Source organism: Chelonoidis abingdonii, chromosome 1, assembly GCF_003597395.2.
Source record: "Chelonoidis abingdonii isolate Lonesome George chromosome 1, CheloAbing_2.0, whole genome shotgun sequence".
Lineage (NCBI taxonomy): Eukaryota > Metazoa > Chordata > Testudines > Testudinidae > Chelonoidis > Chelonoidis abingdonii.
Window position 1 is genome coordinate 322,063,813 of NC_133769.1, and position 17,887 is coordinate 322,081,699.

The 17,887-nt window shown below is 40.5% G+C and overlaps 1 protein-coding gene across 10 annotated transcripts in view; it reads right to left on the bottom strand.

Annotated features, from left to right (window-relative positions):
* Positions 1 to 17,887, bottom strand: part of NBEA (neurobeachin) — an 862,398-nt gene that overhangs the window by 37,591 nt on the left and 806,920 nt on the right. The window lies entirely within an intron of this gene.

A 17,887-nucleotide genomic window follows, 5' to 3' on the forward strand; every position in this document is an offset into this window, starting at 1 on the left:
CTGATTAAACATATTCTTTACAACCCACACAAAACAACTGCTGGCCTCTCCCCATTTCTCAAAAAAGAGGTTGTAATAGATGACATAGGACATCTAAAATGCCAGTACTATTTAAAAAATATATTACAATATATTTGCTAATATTCAATGAATTATCACAGACAAAATACTGACAAAATAAGAATCTAAGACAAAGTCTAACTGAAGTCAATGATGACTTTCCATTGACTTCAATATGCTGTGGATCAGGCCCTGAGTGAATAAAGTCCATTTTGTGATGCGTTATTCCTGTTTTTATAATAATTGCTTATTCACTCATTCACAAAACTTGCTAGTTTGCAATGGGTCTCCCAGGGCCTTATCTTGCAAGGTGCTGAGTATCACCTAGAAACTGATGAGCACATTCAGTTTCTATTGACTTCATCTCCAAGTAAGCGCTCAGCATCTTGCAGGATCAGACATTGATGCAAACTGGCAAGTTTCCATTGTAGTTGTATTTTAAATAACCAGAATAATCATTATATAAAATATTACACACATACACACACACACAGAGAGAAACTTGATTTATGTCAACACAGACACAGTATTTTATATCATGCACATTACTCTGTAACAACACTTTTTAGTTTTTGATTCAATTTGTGAGAATTCGGTACTCATAAGCGCAAACAAGGACTAATAGCAACAATTCCTCTACCAGCTTTTATAGTGACTGCATTACTGATACTTTTCTCCTCTTGTAGAAGCACTGAAATGACTTACTACATTTTGTAAAGTGATGCCCAGTTCTAATTCACTCATTTGGTCTCATGTTGTCCAGTCTCAGCTATAAAGACAATTTACATAAATGTTTTTGACTTTGCCTTGCAGTTCAAGAAGATTTATGATAGCAAAGGGTAGAGAAAGGTAGAATACCATGGAAAACCAGGATGACTTGTTCAGATGACAAGAGATGAACACTTAAAACTTACCTGTCAACAGTATCCATTATTTTACAACTAAAGATGTCCTAGTAAATGCTCACTACCTTTACTTTATGCTACTGATCTTGAGAACAATGAAGTTACTGGTAATCTTGGCAATGAATTAAATGAGTACCGGGATCAAGACCTTAATCTGTAAACAGGAAATACTGGGTATTGTTATCAGCTTCTACTCACAAAGATATTAAGTACAAAACCACAAAACAATCCTAAATTCCTCTATGAATGATAAGTATTATCTTTTTCTTGTGAAAATGTCCTTTTAAAATAATGTTTGGGACTTTTTAAGGAAATGAAACTATATAAATAGCTTTTCTTAAAATGCATGTAACATTACTATGCTACTGCACAAGGGGCACCATAAATAATAAGAATTTGCAGATCTGTAGCTCTTGTTCTTCTACACAGCTCAAAATATTTTAGAAAGGTAAACAAGTCTTATCATCCCCATTTTATATCTGAGGTGAAAACAGACACAGAAAGGTTAAATTACTTGCCTAAGAATACACAGCTTATCTGCAGCAAATTTGGGAATACATGCACGATTTCAGCTTTACACAGTCAGCAAAAAACAAACAAAAAAAAGAGAAAAATAACAATTTTAATACTGTTCCTGTAGTGCGGGAGATTCTGCCCACCATTACACTCAATGTAATTTTGACTATATGCGATTTTCGCTTTACGTGCTGACTGCGGAATATAACCCCAGCGTAAGATGCAACAGACCTGTAGACTACAGTTCTCTTGATTTCTAGCTCTGGGCTCAATTTACTAGAACAGTGTTTCTCAAACTTGAGACACTGCTTGTGTAGGGAAAGCCCCTGGCCCGTGCCGCTTCCAGCAGCTCCTATTGGCTTGGAGCAGTGAACCGCGGCCAGTGGGAGCCGTGATCGGTCGGCCCTGATGGGGCAGGTAAACAAACCGGCCCGGCCCGACACAAGCTTTCCCTACACAAGCGGTGTCCCAAGTTTGGGAAAAAGTGTACTAGATCATGGAATACACAGATCAAAAGCAGATTCTCTAGAACATCTTTGGTAATTCAAGCAACAGGCAGGAATAGGAAATAGCTATTATAAACAATTTTTGTATAACTGGCGGGGCACTTACAGTATTTCAAATTAATCACAGGACCTATACAGGCATAGAATTGTTTTTTCTTAATAATCACACTTCTTGCTTTGTATAATGTTCCTTAAAATTCTATTCCAATGCATCATTTTCCTTTCTACCATTCACCAAGTCCTCAGTACCAATGTACAAAGCACTCCTTGAAACACTCAATCATTCTAGCTAATTTAATATTTTTCTTATAGAATTATATTTACTTTTATTTCACCTTCAAAATGTCCTCAATGTGAAAGAACATTAGCTCTGAAAGCACTAGCTTACCAAATTTAACATGTTTGAAACAGCAAAACTACAATTATATTGGTGTTAGCTTACTTAGTAAAGGCATTGCAGGAAAGCAATTTGAGGAACTGAATTGAGACTCCCTGCTGTTTTTCCACACATAAAACAAGATCTGTACTCAAACAGTTCAGGGAGCATTTGGTAGTGTATGGTCAAGCTTTTATATCACAGAAAGCAAGGTCTTATATCAAAGAAAACAAGATCATGAAGGAATTAGGGGATACCTGTCCCAAAGCTGTTAGTTGTATTCCACAGGAAACAAAATGAATTTGCTAAATTACATCCCATTTGCAAGTTGAAAAGGACATCCAGCTCAAACACCTTGACTTATGTAACCAGGAAAAAATATAACTTTATAATGTTCAAAATAAAAATATTGCTTCTCATAGAGTAGATAATGGATAAACATGCTGTACATATATTGTACATCAATATAGACACATCTTAGTTACAATAAGTAATACTCTAAAAATTATGTATTTTGCTCATGAGCAACAGATGCTTGGGTTTATATTTTTACATTTACAGACATACTCGACATATGCCAGGGCACTGGAAAGCTGAAGGTGCTCTGCACCTTTCAGGATCAAGCCCTATTGTCACCTTCCTGAAGAATGAACATGCAACTATGTTTGTGTCTCTCTCAGTGTGGCCGCTGATTTTGGCATTTTATTTTTACATAAAAGAAGCAGAAATCAATTCTTCCATTAAATGACAGAGGAAATCTTTATTTCTTCAGGTGTAATAGGTAAAAAGGGCACATTTATTACATGTGAAAAAAACCGAAAACTCAAGTGTTTCTTTGACGTTGATTTCTTCATTACTGACTGAACTTGTAAACACAAACAGAAACATTTTATGGTATAATGGCTTTTTATTTGTTATTTTCCTCCTATATATTTTTAAGATGAACATGGAGAAACACAGGGATTATTATTGAAGAAGCCGCCACTGGTCCAACTAGTCAATTAGCCCCTCTTTGAAAATAATGACTAACGCTGCCTATGTAAAATACGAAATATAAATCACTTTAATGCATGTAATTACGGATAACTAAATAGCATGGAAGGAGTGGGACGATTTCTTAAAATTACTTATATTTTTATTTACAAATAATAAAACAATGACGTTACTGGCTACAGAGCCACTTTATTTTCTTCCCATTTGTCAAAGACTACAGCCATGTTCAGTTAAGCTTTCTAGGATATATTTTTTCACCAAAACTTCATTATGTTTCACCTAATTTTTCTGCACTTCTTTAATTGTTAATTCCTACGATACTGGTGAGTCCACAGAAATTTTGTCTTACATGATCAATCTGTTCCTGTTGCAAAGTACCTTCAGTTATGCCAAAATCTAGTGCTCATCTGTTGTATTGAGAAAGGGAAGGATACCGGTCCCAAAGGTAACTTGAAAAGGCTACTTGTCCTTAGCGTAACTTGCCCCATAACCTCAGCTGTACAGAATGCAATGCCCTTCACAGCCTCAGAAACAACTCTGATATTAAATGCAAAGGGGCCAACAAAGGAGGTGCTGTAGTCAGAATGAACAGATTGGATTATGAACAGGAGGCTGCCAAACAATTCTCCAACACCACATTCTAGAGGCCACTATCCTCTGATCCCACTGAGGAGTACCAAAAGAAACTACACCATCTGCTCAAGAAACTCCCTGCTATAGCACAGGAACAAATCTACACGGGCACACCCCTAGAACCCTGACCAGGGGTATTCTATCTGCTACTCAAGATCCATAAACCTGGAAACCCTGGACACCCCATCATCTCAAGCACTGGCATTCTTACAGCAGTATTATTTGGCTATTTGGACTTTCTCCTCAGATCCTATGCTACCAGCACTCCTAGCTATCTTCGAGACATCAGCGACTTACTGAGGAAACTACTGATCACTTCAGGTGATCTTCCTGAAAACACCATCCTGGCCACCATGGATGTGGAAGCTCTTTACACCAATATTCCACATGAGGATGGACTACAAGCTGTCAGGAACAGTATCCCTGATGAGGCCATGGCGCATGTGGTGGCTGAGCTTTGTGACTTTGTCCTCACCCACAACCATTTCAGATTTGGGGACAACTCATACCTTCAAGTCAGCAGCATTGCTGTGGGTACCCGCATGGTCCCACAGTAGGCCACCATTTTTATGGCTGACTTAGAACAACGCTTCCTCAGCTCTCATCCCCTAGTGCCCCTTCTCTACTTGAGCTACACTGATGACATCTTCATCATATGGACCCATGGGAAGGAGGCCCTTGAAGAATTCCAAGTGGATTTCAACAATTTCCACCCCACCATCAACCTCAGCCTGGACCAATCCACACAAGAGATCCACTTCCTGGACACTACAGTGCAAATAAGTGACAGTCACATAAACACCAACCTATACCTAAACCTACTGACCAATTACCTACATGCCTCCGGCTTCCATCCAGCATCCATCACACGATCCATTTTCTACAGCCAAGCCCTAAGATAAAACCACAGTTGCTCCAATCCCTCAGACAGAGACAAACACCTACAAGATCCTTATCAAGCATTCTTAAAACTACAATACCCACCTGTGGAAGTGAGCAAACAGACTGACAGAGTAACATGGGTACCCAGAAGTCACCTACTACAGGACAGGCCCAACAAGGAAAATAACAGAACACCTCCGGGCACCACTTACAGGGGCCAACTAAAACCTCTCCAGCACATCATCAATGATCTAGAACCTATCCTGGAAAATAATCCCTCACTCTCACAGACCTTGGGAAGCAGGCCAGTCCTCGCTTACAGACAGCCCCCCAACCTGAAGCAAATACTCACCAGCAACTACACACCACACCACAGAAACAGTAACCCAGGAACCAATCCCTGTAACAAACCTCGTTGTCTACTCTGTCCCCATATCTATTCTAGCGACACCATCAGAGGACCGAACCACATAAGCCACATCATTAGGGACTCATTCACCTGCACATCTACTAATGTGATATATGTACATTGGCCAAACCGGCCAGTCTCTTTGTAAAAGAATAAATGGACACAAATCAGACATCAGGAATGGTAACATACAAAAGCCAGTAGGAGAACACTTCAATCTCCCTGGACATTCCAGGGAGATTTAAAAGTAGCCATAGTTCAACCAAAAAAACTTCAAAAACAGACTTCAAAGAGAAAATGCAGAACTAAAATTCATTTTCAAATTAACACCATTAATTTGGGCTTGAACAGGGACTGGGAGTGGCTGGCTCACTACAAAAGCAACTTTCCCTCTCTTGGTATTGACACCTTCTCATCAATTATTGGGAGCGGGCTACATCCACCCTGACTGAATTGGCCCTGTCAACACTGGTTCTCTACTTGTAAGGTAACTCTCTTCTCTTCATGTATAATAATGCCTGCATCTGTAATTTTCACTTCATGCATCTGAAGAAGTGGGGTTTTTACCCACGAAAGATTATGCCAAAATAAATCTATTAGTCTTTAAGGTGCCACCAGACTCCTCGTTGTTTTAATCTGTATTTGTTTTCATACGTTTATTTTTGTATTCAGTGAATAGTGGCACAGTATTTCTTAATGTGTTCTCTCACACAGCCAGCATGATTAACAGCCCCAAAGCACTCTGCTCTTCAGAGCAAACATGATTGACAGCCCATTGGTGGATAGCATACACAGCCTGAAAATGTTATTGTTTTGTACTAATGGTGTGAGATATTGCTTTTTTATTTGCGTCTACAGCTGTTAAATGGCATCAGTATCTTCAGGATGTTTGATAAATTAGGTTAAGAATATTGATTTCTGTTTTATTATTGCACATTTGGAGGGGAAGAAGGGTTGCACTTTACAAACAAGCGGTGACTCAGCTAGTCTGGATTCTTCAGTGCAGTTGGTTATTTGATCAAGTGAATGAAACATGGGCACAAGGGTAGATTTAAGTGATAGGCCACAACTTGAATAATTTAACAGTGGGGAAGGGCATTATCTGTCCCTCCACTCTTCCTCCAAATCAGGTATTTTATTGGATATAGTGAGAGATTAAATGACCTCAAACCAAATAACCAATAATTTGGGATTGAGCCATTTCAGCCTAACTTGTAGTGCTCAGTCCACCACTAAATCCTCTTGCCATTCCTTTGAGAGTGGAAAAGAGGGTACAAAGAGGGACCTCAGTCTATGAAGATTAAAGTCTCCCCTTCTCCTTACAGGCAAAATGTCCACCAGCCACATCCTGGGTCTCTGGAAGCTGGCCCTTACCACCTTTTTCTTCACTGGATACTGGCATAGGTAGTGGGTGGCTAAGGTTATGGGGGGCTCAGACTCTCCAGTCTCAGGAACAGTGCTGCCAGAGTGTTCTGGAGTGCCACTCCTGCACTTGGAATCCAGGATGGTGCTATGCCCTGGCACTTCAGGAAGTGGCCATTCCCCACAACACACACACATGGACAGTCAAGCCCAGAGATGTTTCTCCCTCTCTCTCATGCTAACTTGCCAACAAGATAAAGGGTAAGGATAGAACACCACCTTCCTCCCCCTTCATATGATGCTGGAGACCCTGAGTGAGGCCAATAGGAGTGTGCTGAGCTCTCAGGGGAGTAAATCACTATCTGTCCCCAATGGGGCAGCCCTCTTCATCCTGATTGCTCCAGGAGGAGGGAAGGCAACCTCATGAGAGGGGGACTTGGGAGAATGTTCCTCTTCCTGACAACTCTAAGGGGGTGGGGATAGTTCCATGGAGGTGTTCTTCTTCCTGACTACTCCATGAGGGCTCCCCTTCAGAAGAAATGGCATGTTCATACTCTGATAATAATCATGTCCCACTATTTCCTCCACCACATCATCCCCCTGCTTCCTCAGACCCTATCATCCTATCATGTCCCCAGCTCCATCAACCCCTCTGCTTCCACCAAATCATGTTCTCATCAGCCCCATGCGCACCCCATCAGCCTCCGGCAAGGAACAGGATGGGGTGGAGCATCATATGAGGAGGGTGCTGTCTGCATGCACATAGACGTGGGTTCCTCAAATCTGTGAGCAGTGAGAGCCCACAGGCCGGTGCAGGGAGCGGTGCAGACCCACAGGACAGAAGAAATGGCTGTGAGGTGAGTGGGGGAGCAGGTTCAACTTCCCCCAGAACTATTTTCACCTGCTGCCTATGGATACTGGTGGCAAGTTACAACAAAGTTAACATTCCTATATGTCTTTCCTGCCATTAAAATTCCCGTTCTTACTCTTTTTAAACTAGAAGGTGCCTTCATGATGCTGCGGAGGTGGTGAAAAACCTTCTGGACACACTGCAGTTTGGCTCACTGAAAAAAATTCCCTCCTAATCCAGAAGAACAGCGATTGATCAGATCCACAGCATCCTAGAAACACAGGTCAGCATACCTGAACTACAAGGAGAGAGAGAGAGGCAGTAATGGCAGCAAGATGCCCCTGGACACCCAGGACGGCTTTTAATTGGGAGCGTGAGGCCGTGAGAAAGCCATTTAGCTCTCCCAACTCTCCATCCTTGAGGATCACTACTACACACACTTTGAGTTAGGAGGAAGAGCTAGGCTCTAGCATGTCTGAGCATGAACACTTCCAATTTTCTTCCCTGGCTGGCTGACTGTACAGAAGATAGGTTTCAGACTGGTAGCCGTGTTAGTCTGTATCAGCAAAAAGAACGAGGAGTACTTGTGGCACCTTAGAGACTACCAAATTTATTTGAGCATAAACTTTTGAAGTAAAGAAACAGATTGACAGAGTGAGAAGAGTACCCAGAAGTTACCTACTACAGGACACGCCCAACAAATAAATTAACAGAACACCACTAGCCATCACCTTCAGCCCCCAACTAAAACCTCTCCAGCGCATCATCAAGGATCTACAACCTATACTGAAGGACGATCCTTCACTCTCACAGATCTTGGGAGACAGGCCAGTTCTCGTTTACAGACAGCCCTCCAACCTGAAGCATATACTCACCAGCAACCACACTCCACACAACAAAAACACTAACCCAGGAACCAATCTTTGCAACAAAGCCTGTTGCTAACTTTGACCACATATCTATTCAGTGACATAATGAGAGGACCTAATCAGATCAGCCACATATCAGAGGCTTGTTCACTTGCAAATCTACCAATACGATATATGCTATCATGTGCCAGCAACGCCCCTCTGCCATGTACACTGGCCAAACCGGACAGTCTCTATGTAAAAGAATAAATGGACACAAATCAGATGTCAAGAATTATAATGTTCAAAATCAGTCGGAGAACACTTCAGCCTCCCTGATCACTCAATAACAGATCTCAAAGTTGCAATACTCCAACAAAAAAAACTTCAAAACTAGACTGCAATGAGAAACTGCAGAATTGGAATTAATTAGCAAACTAGACACCATTTAATTAGGCTTGAATAAAGACTGGGAGTGGATGGGTCATTATACAAAGTAAAAACTGTTTCTCTATGCTAATTTTATCCCCCTACTGATACTCGCACCTTATTGTCAACTGTTGGAAATGGGCCATCCTGATTATCACTACAAAAGTTTTTTTTCTCCTGCTGAGAATAGCACACCTTACTCTCGTTATAGTTGGTATGGCAACACCCATTTTTTCCATGTTCTCTGTGTATATATATATCTTCCTACTGTATTTTTCACGGCATGCATCCGATGAAGTGGGTTTTAGCCCATGAAAGCTTATGCTCAAATAAATTTGTTAGTCTCTAAGGTGCCAAAAGTACTCCTCGTTCTTTGCACAGAAGATGGAACCAAAGAGTCCTCTTGCCAGCTATATAAGTCATCACAGAATCCACTGCTACAAAGGGCGCGGACTTGGCTGAGAGTGTAATGTTAAAACATACATTATGTAACTGCTTCTGAGAGACCAGTGCCTCCACAGAATATGGTGCAGTGTCATTGTCACGCAATCACGGACTCTCAATGGGTAGGCCATCCATGAGGCTTGTGGACTCATTGCCACTCAGCCACTAACGGGGCAAATTTGAGCTAGAAAAAGTTGTTCAAAATGTTGAAGAATTCTATTCAATTTTTTTAAAAAATTCCTCTCCAAAGCAAAAGCAATTTGCTTCTTATTGTAATTTTATATAATATGATTTTCTAAAATGTTGCAGAATTATACACTCAGCGGGTGCTATAAAAAAATCTGAAGCCATAATTTATATTATGCTCGTGTATAATTCCTGTGCGATGATAAAATTTACTGAAACACTTTTCTGTTCATTGCTGCTGTGCCAAATGAAAAAAAAAATCTTTCAACATTCACTTGAATATGTGTTAAGTTTATAAAGGAAAACCCTACTTTCGTTGACCATTCAATGGCTGAGCATAGTATTTAGAGGAGGATTTCTCTGCTAACTCATCACTCAGCCTGCACCCTCATCAGATAACAGACTTCAAAGTCCTCCTCATTGCCCAGGCTCCAAAACTTATGGTTATATTCCCGGGGCTTGATGCAGGAATTAGTAGGGGAAGCTCTATGTTCCATGTTGTGCAAGTGGTCAGACTATATGATCTTTCCCTTCAGGTGTTTAATTCTATGAATCAACTCCTCTTAAAGTCCTCATCCTTCAGTGCAATCTACACATGTGGACATTGTTTCATTGATGTGGATTGAGAATGGGGCTTATTACTTTTTGTGACTGTAATAAATGGCAGAAGGCTCCTAGAACTACAGAAAAGCATCTTATTGTATTTAGAAATCAAAATAAAATAAAATAATATTCTCTGTCTGCTCCCTGCTTACAATTCCTGTGAGTTACTACTTGAGCCCCTTGTTCATTAAAAGATGATACTTAGAACATCATTCTCCCTGGATGCTCTGATTACTTCTGCCTTTCCTGGCTTATTTGCAATTCCACATCAAATTCAAGTTCCTCATCTTTAATTCCAAAGTCCTGCATAACATTGTCCCTGCCTATCTCTCTCCTCTTCTCTCCTCTTTCATTTTCTCCCTTTCTCCCCCTTAACTTCTTAGGCGTGGGCTACACCAGTAGGGGCTGGGGGGTTTGAACTAAGTTACGCAACTTCAGCATCACCAAGAGCCAGGAAGATGAAGAACTCTAAATGCCCTGACCTTGTTTCAGGCCCTTAATGAATGGTGGGAGTGAAGCCAAGGCTCTGGCATGGTGTTGCCTCCACTGATTTGAATGGAGTGTGATGTTACCAAAAACGTCTATGCCCATAGATTTGTACTAATCTGAACCAGGGATCCTTCCCCATGCTGCAGATTAGTGAGGTTTTTCTGTATGCTGTCTGAGAGCTGTTTAATTGTATGTTTGGGGCTGAGTTAGAGGGAGGAGTTTTGTTTTTGTTGTCTGAACCAACTTCAGTTCCATTTAATAGACCCTATTGCCTTTGGTTTTGCTTAAGACTTTTTTTAGGAGCTCAGAGGCCTTTGGGCAGGGACAACCTACCCATAAAAAACACAATATTATTATAGTAATATAGCAGGAGGTTTCAATTAGACTTTGAAACTTTACCCACTCTTTTCTAATTAAAAATATTCTTCAGTGGCTGTGAGGTTTAACAGTGCTTGCTTATAGCTGTGCTAACTATTTTTTTATTTTAAAAGCATAAATGTGAGCTTTAAAAATTATTTAAAATTAACAATGAAAATATGAAAAATTTCTGCAGGACAAATTTGGAGAGGGACTCACTTTCTTTTTTTAATTAAAACAGATTAAATGTCTCCATACCTTTGCCCCTTTCTTCGATCTTATCTCCATTCACTCTATTCTTCATTCTCCTTTTCCTTTTCCACTAGGTCTCCAATTCAATCTCCCCCATGCCATTTCAATGTTCTATTTCTCTTTCAATCGTCTTTCCTCTCTTGCCCATCTTTTCCTCTCCCCTCCTTACTTTTGAAGATAGTCATGAACCTGAGTTAATAAGCACTAATTTTTTTTTTTTTTTTTTTGGAAAAACTAGACAGGAGAAGTGTAGGGGATATAAAAGAAAAAAGAGAGACAGGTGAGTATTGCTGTCATTATTTGTTTAACATCTGTGATTAGCTCTAAATTCCATGCCAGTTGTTATGGTAGCAAAACTGCAATAAACTAAGGCCCCTGATAATAATAGATAAATAATGATTGCTGAGTATATTTATTAACATCATTTGCATCATATTTTTATGGATTCCAGTCCATTCAAATCAGTAGAGGAGTCTGAATGTATCGGATTTTCCAGACAGACTACAACAACGATGATCTTCTAAGGAACCAATCAGGCCACAATGAAAATTTCCCCCTGATAATGAATTCAGTTTTTTAATGCAGTCCTACAAATAAACTGCTATTTTAAATTTATACAAAACAGTCATTGGCCTGAAAGCTAGAAAAAAAGAAAAAAACAATTCTAAAAATGCAATGGATCATGATGGGAGCCAATCTAATTACAACGGTAAACTCATCACACAGACTGACATTGTGACAGAGTTACTGCCAACACATTTGGATTCACACTATGGTCATTACAGGCTTGGCAGTGGAACACAACAAAATAGATGTTACTGATGGGAAAGTATCAGATCATCCAGTCTATCTTCCTGCCAATGCAAGATTGTTCCCTATATTTTCTAGTGGTTGTTCATTCTAGTTTTAAAAGACCCAAATAATAGGGATTCCACAATTTACTTTGGAAACTATTTTACAGCCTAATTACATCTAATTGTCAGGAAGCTTTTTCCTGAAGTTCAGCCTACATTTTCCTTTTTGAATATCCTTCCAGATGGTGATATATACTTCTGATGGCACACTGAATAATTCCTCTACCTTACTTGGTTATAGCAACCTTCAGATATTTCTAGATATTTACTATGCCCTCCCTTTACTCAGTCACCACTTGTCAAGCTCTTTAAGTATTGCCCATAAATCAATCTTTCCTGTCTTCCCATCATTTTGATGCTCATCAATGAACTCCCTCCAATCTCTCTAATAAGGTTACATCCAGAACTTAATAAAATATTACAGATGCTGTTGCACCACAGCAGGAGAGAGAGATAGACTATTAATTAATAGGGACTTATTCACCTCCATTGGCTAGGGCAGCCAAAGAGGGCAACAATACAACAGCTCTCTTTAGAGAGCCCTGTTGGTAGAGTTTGCATGGAGTCCCAGCAGAGAGGATAATAGAGCCACAATTGTGAGTAAATGATAGGAACTGATTTTTGTGCTAGAGCTTGTCTGGTAATTTCTTTAGGAAAGGGAATATTTTTGTTCAAATCAGAATAATATTATTTACACAGTTTAATTTTACTTCAGGTGTCACAGGCCAAGTACATCTTTGAATTTTTGGTGTATTATAATCTTCAGATGTAGATATATAAATAAATGAGGCTACAGTGTTAAATCTAGAGAATACTTCCTTATGCTATAAGAGATTAATCTAATATCTAAACTAATGAGTAATGTCTCCTGTCATGAGTTAGGTAACTTGTATATACTTTGGAAAGCTGTATCGTATGAGATATACACTATATTTTATTCCACTTGCTTTACAATTAAGAACATACTCTGTCGGGAAAGCCAAGAAAATAGAGAAGCAAACAACAGAGCAGGCCTTTTGAGAGTTTGCAGTAATACAAAAGAAATGGTACTTATTCATGAAGGAATGTATTTCGACTGTGATTTTTTTTCTTCTGGTTTATTATTGAAATAAAACATGATCACGAAAGGCATTATTTTTTAATGCTTGGAATACACAAACAAACAGACACAGTTAGTAAATCAAAGTATATAATAGCCATATTTTAGTATTTTTTGGTTTATAAAAATAGAACTATATAAAAAATTAAAATGTGATTTCATGTTCAACTGCTTCTAGTTGCTGGTTGAAAGAATAGTAGTAAAACCCATGACTGAAAACTTTTTCTTGCTAATGAAATCCAGTAAATCATGATAAAAATGTGGCTCTCTTACTCTACTGTTTTGCTAATCTTTTCTCTCCATTTTGGTGACAGTAAACCAGAGCGAAGATATTCTCTAGTTAACTTCTGGAGTATTAATATTTGCTGTAGGTATATGGTATAAACTGAAGGGAAGGAGAATATTAGGGCATTCTTGTGGGTCCCATCCTCTCACTAGTGTTTTCCTCCCACAAATCTCATCAGTCTTTCCTAACACATCCCTTAAATCTTGCCTTCGCCTTTCTCTCTGACCAATGTGCTGAGGCTCTGTTAGATCCTACTGTTTCATGTCATACTGGCAGAAACACCTGAAATCTGGTAGTGCTGGTAAGGCATGAGTCAGCCCCCCAACCTTCAACTCATGTATCACAGGCCACAAAAGTGATCTTACAAAATAGGCAAACCTTCAAAACAAAAAGCCAAAAAGGGACTAATTGGGAAGTGCTACAGTGTTACAAATACTGAAAGGTCAGTCTTAAATATTCCATCTATGAGACCAGAATTGTAACTTTTCTGTATATTTATTATAGTTTTATGGTTTCACTTTTTAAAGTAGGCTATACTATTATTTTAAAAATAAAAGCACACAGAGTAATTTTCAGGGAGCTTAAAGAAATAATTACATTTGGATTATTTCCAACAAAACATTCTTCATAAAATCCACTCTCTGTTCTTGACATAAACTGAAAACTGTAATATAGATATGCTCTACCCAGGCTTCAAAATGACATTAAAAAGGCACATTATCAATATGCTTAAAACATTTTGAAAGTTTAGTTTTACAGCTCCGTAACTGAAATTGCAATACACTTAGAGAATGAGTAATATCTACTGCAACAAATTAATATATGCAAAATGTGTTGAATAATAGTTAATTTATGCTGTAATAATGACTGTGCAATATATCTGCAATCTGTGCTAATCAAGAAAAAGGAGCCCCTTCTAGCTATTTCCACTACAATCATCAGCCAGTAATTTTCACCCCACCCACCTTGAGTAAAATATGACTTGAAGTATTTGCTGCTAATTTCTCAAATCAATAATTAGTACCTCTCAACAGCATGTAATAAAAAATCTAAAGATGAAGCAGCAGTTTTTATATACAAGATCTGAATTGTTCATATTTTTATATTAAAAGCTGGACACTTGTGGAATTATCTGTTTCATGTGGATTGTACTGATTATAAATCTAGTTTTGAGAAAACACTCTAAGATGGCTCCAGAGAGGTATAAGAAGTGGAAGATCAATGATGCTCTCTAGAAGTGGTCATTTGTTACATGACTATTCATTACAAATAATATTCATTATAAATTAAGCCCTCTTTTTGGTTAGTGAAGAACTCTTTTCTTCGCTTCTTAATTCAAGAACTCTTCCTGATTTTCTGCATTAATTCATCTGCAAATAACTATCAGTTATATGAGTTATGTGCAAATTCTTCACTTGGAACATTTCTGTGTTAACTGTGTTGTGTGGTGGGTCATCTAAGCCAGACAGCATTGCTCATTTTCCTCTTTTGTGTGGATGACAAACAGGGGAATAATGAGTAGCAAATAAACTCCATACTTTTGGTTTAACTTTTTGGATAAAATCATTTGTGCTACAATTTGTGAAATTATTAGGAATCATATATTTTCATGACTACCTCAGTTCTTTTAATCCTCAGGAACAATCAATAATAGGATTCAGGAATTACAGTGAATTGGGCTCAGTGCTTTTATTTGTGAAAATATTCACAAATCATATTTTTCATTATTTGACCTGTTCTAATGTTCTTATTTGACCGCCTTACTTAAAAGTTGTCCTGGTTAAAGTTGTTTTGTTGTTGACCAATTAGGGAACATGCTTGTTTAAAGTTGTGCAATGCTCCCTTCTAAGGTTTGGCAGCCGCCTGCTTTGTCCACTGCTTGCAGAAAGAGCAGCCTGTTGCAGCTGTCTAGTGGGGGCTTGGAACCAGGGTGGACCAGCAGCCCCCCTATCAGCTCCCTGCTACCCTAAGTTCCCTGTGGGCAGCTGCCAGCAGGCTAGCAATTGCAGCTATCCCTCCCCCAAGTGCCATGTGCTGCTCCTGCCCTCTGTCTTGGAGCTGCTCCCAGAGCCTCCTGCTTGCTGTGCAGGGGGAAGAGGAAAGGCGAGAGTGGGAGGGGGGTAATGTCAGGGTGTCCCCCTCCCCGCTGCTCCTACACCCTGCTTACCCCTTCTTCTCCATATAGAGCAGGGGAGGGGGACGGGGAGGGACAGAGACAGAGAGCCTGGGGCAGCAGCTGCTCTCTCAACTTCCTGATCCACTTAAAAAGACAATGCACTTAAGAGTGGGTCAACTTACTTAATGGGGCAGTGTGCATCTCTCTCTCTCTCCCCCACACAAGGTGTATGTCTGTCTCTGTCTGCTATGCTATCTCCTCTCCCCTCCATTCCTGCTGCCTTGTAGAGTGAGAGGCTATATTAACAATAACTTATTAACCCTTGAGGCTCAGCCGAGTGCTAGTTCATCATTTAGTACAGGGGTTCTCAAACTGGGATTCGGGACCCATCAAGGGGTCATGAGGTAATTACATGGGGGGGTCGGGAGCTGTCAGCCTCCACCCCAAACCCTGCTTTGCCTCCAGCATTTATAATGGTGTTAAATATATAAAAAAGTATTTTTAATTTATGGGGGAGGGGGTCACACTCAATGAAATTCCACTGGAACAAGTAACTGTGGATTGATAAGAAAAGGCTCATAAGTGCAGGAGGCAGATCTTTCACTGGAGCTGGACCTAAACTTTGGAACTCACTCCCTGAAGAGATAAGAATGATCACGGACACAACCACTTTCATAACTAAATGCAAAACTCATTTGTTCAATTTGGCTTTCCCTGGATAATTCCTTCAAACTCACTCGCAAACATACAAAAAACACTCAACTAATAAAGGTATTTCTCCTACAATCTGGATGTATGGTGAAAGAAGGAAGGTCTATTTCAGGTGCTTGGAAGACACAAATTCAGAGTGATTTGGACATGGAGATCATGCTAAAGTCAACAGGATCCATGCACACATTCGCCAAATCAGAGCTTAGCCCTTAGTGCAGGGGTGGACAAACTATGGCCTGTAGCCTGGATCCAGCCCGTCAGGGCTTTGGATTTGACCCGTGGGATTGCCACCCCTGTGGCATCGGCCCTGCGCCACTTCCGGAAGCTGCTGGCACCATGTCCCTGTGGCCCCTGAGGGAGCGGGGTGTGTGGGGGGAGAAGGCTCTGTGCACTGCTGTCACCTGCAGACATCACCCCCCGCAGATCCCATTGGCCGGGAATGGGGAGCCGTGGCCAATGGGCACTTCGGGGCAGGTACCCACAGGCAAGGGCAGCGTGTGGAGTCCTCTGTCTTCCCTTCCCCAGGGGATGAAGGGACATGATGCTGGCTACTTCTGGGAGGGGTGGGCGCGGAGCCAGGCCAGGCAGGGAGCCTGTCTTAGCCCTGCTGTGTGCCTCTGCCACCCTGGAGCTGCTCAAGGTAAGCGGCACCAGGCCGGAGACCACAACCCAAACTCCTTCTGCATCCTACACCCCAACCCCCTGCCCTGAGCCCCCTGCCACACCCTGCACCCCAACCCCCTGCTGAGCCCCCTGTCCTGAGACCCTTCCCACACTCTGCACCCCTCCTGCACCCCAACCCCTGCCCATAGCCCCTTCCTGCACACCGCACATTGCACCCCCTCCTACACTCCGCACTCCCTCCTGCACCCCAACCCCCTTCCCCAGCCCTACATTCATGGGCGTGCATGCAATTCCTCCACCCAGATGTGGCCCTCAGGCCAAAAAATTTGCCCACCCTTGCCTTAGTGCATAACAAAAGAATTGCCATTATCATTATGGCTTTTGCATGTATAAGGGTTTTTCCTGTACATATTCTTTCAATTAAGTTGGAAAAAAGTGGATACTGACACCACTGACAATCTCTCAGTTATTTCACAACTATCCATAATCGTTTCATACAATGACTGCTCCCTAAGAGGAAGCCAGGAGCATCCCTTGTATGGAGGCAATTAGGCAACATTGAACATGTAAGTGAACAATATTGTGAGTAAAATTCAATGACGCAGATCCAGAGGGCTGGTTTTGATATTCTGTCAGATCAAAGAAAGAGATCACAGAAGAAAAAAGAAAAGAAATAAGAATAACTCAGAGCAAGAGCAAGAACAAGCACATGCTTGCAAGGGTTAGCAGTGGGTGTCATTATGTAAGTCTTATTTTATTCGAATGGTAAGTGTGTTAATTTTTTCCTCATAATTTTTCTGTGTTCAGCCAGCAGGAAAGGCTACCATTCCAACTCTTTGTTAAAGATATATCTATCTTGATGGTTCTTGACAACCCTATCATGTCAGCCCTCTGTAGTAGCAAAGAGTGTTTCAGCAAGAAAAAAAAAAGTGAAAACTGACGTGCTCTACTCTGCTTCCTGTGGACATATTTCACTATAGCAGATCCAGAGGGATGCTTTGTTGTTCCTGTCAGATCAAAGAAAGAGATAAGAGAAGAAAATATCATCTAAAATATAAAACCCAGAAAGGAAGGTAACTGAAAACCACTACAAGACC